The sequence below is a fragment of the Anthonomus grandis genome, chromosome 6 (genome assembly GCF_022605725.1).
Source record: "Anthonomus grandis grandis chromosome 6, icAntGran1.3, whole genome shotgun sequence".
Classification (NCBI taxonomy): domain Eukaryota; kingdom Metazoa; phylum Arthropoda; class Insecta; order Coleoptera; family Curculionidae; genus Anthonomus; species Anthonomus grandis.
Window position 1 is genome coordinate 7,066,367 of NC_065551.1, and position 1,379 is coordinate 7,067,745.

Below are 1,379 nucleotides of genomic sequence, written 5' to 3' on the forward strand. Positions count from 1 at the left end.
GAAGAAAAAAAATGGAGCCCAGAGACTGGTAGAGACAAAAAAAAAATATTCACGATTATCAAAAGTAAAAAAAGACAAATAAATTTTTTCAAAACATTATAAAATAAAAGAGTAAACAGTTTGAATGTACATAATTTTTTGTTGTTAATTTGACATTTTATTTCGAGAGGAAAGAGATAATAGAATTTTCAGAAGCAAACTTACAAATATTTCTTTGTAAATGAGATTTTCTAAAAAATGAAGAAAAAATTTCAGTCATGACAGATCTAGTTCCGTATCTAATGTTACTGATGTGCCGTGGTTGATTAATTTTTGGAAAATGAATTAAAAGGTTATTAATAAATAAGCTTCGAACATTAAGACATTACACACAGTCTTTATAAAGCAATTTTATTGGGTATAAATGATCTTTATAGAATATTATTTTAATAACTGTATATTGACACACGGAGTGCCACTATCGTAAAGGCGCGAACAGACTTGCACACGCATGCGGTAAGGTTAATAATATATTGGTTAATAATAATTATTTATAAGTATTTGCTTGGATAGACTAAACGAAATTTGAATGGACGGATGGGTAATAACAGGAAGGAATAGGGGGAAAAGGAGGGTAAGAGTATAGGAAGTGAGGGTTAGAAAATATTTTAAATATACAACGAAAATATACAAAGAAACCAATGGAAGGAGGAAGAGAAGAGGGAGACTTACTATAGAGGTGACGGCTTAGGGGATCTTCTCAACGGGAAGTCGACTAGCACTAACAACTTTGTTAGAGTGGCGTGGATTCCACAAGAGTTCAATAAAATATGAGCGCCACCTGCTTTAACCCAGATGGATAAGAAAATTCCAGATGACCAAGAAAACCGGAAATTACTAAAAGCCCTATACCTATAAACCTGAAAGAAAATCTCACTAGGAAGAACAGACAGGGAGATCTATAAATACAACTAATTATATTGACCCTTAATATTATGTACAAGTGTTATGGTGTTATTAATATTTAAATGGAAAAGATAAATTAACAATAAAATAAATATTAACCCTTTAATAACCCTTTGGCTATTAAATTATATGCTCTTAAATTACAGCTTTAGTGTGAGAGGACCTTAAAACTTTCAATGAAAGTCTATTTCAATGAAATAACTAATATACACCTAGTTATTATGAAACTATTCAAAACAATAGTGTAGTAGTGAAATCTAACAATGAGAGTGATAAAAATTTAATTTTGAGGCTAGTATTTAGTATAATACACTACAGTAAAGCTAATAAATATTGATCGGACTTGGTTTACTGGTTAGGTGGTTTACTGCCTGCTTACTTAACATTGATCAAACCTGGCTCCAAGAGGGCTGCATGATTGAAATGGTGGACCT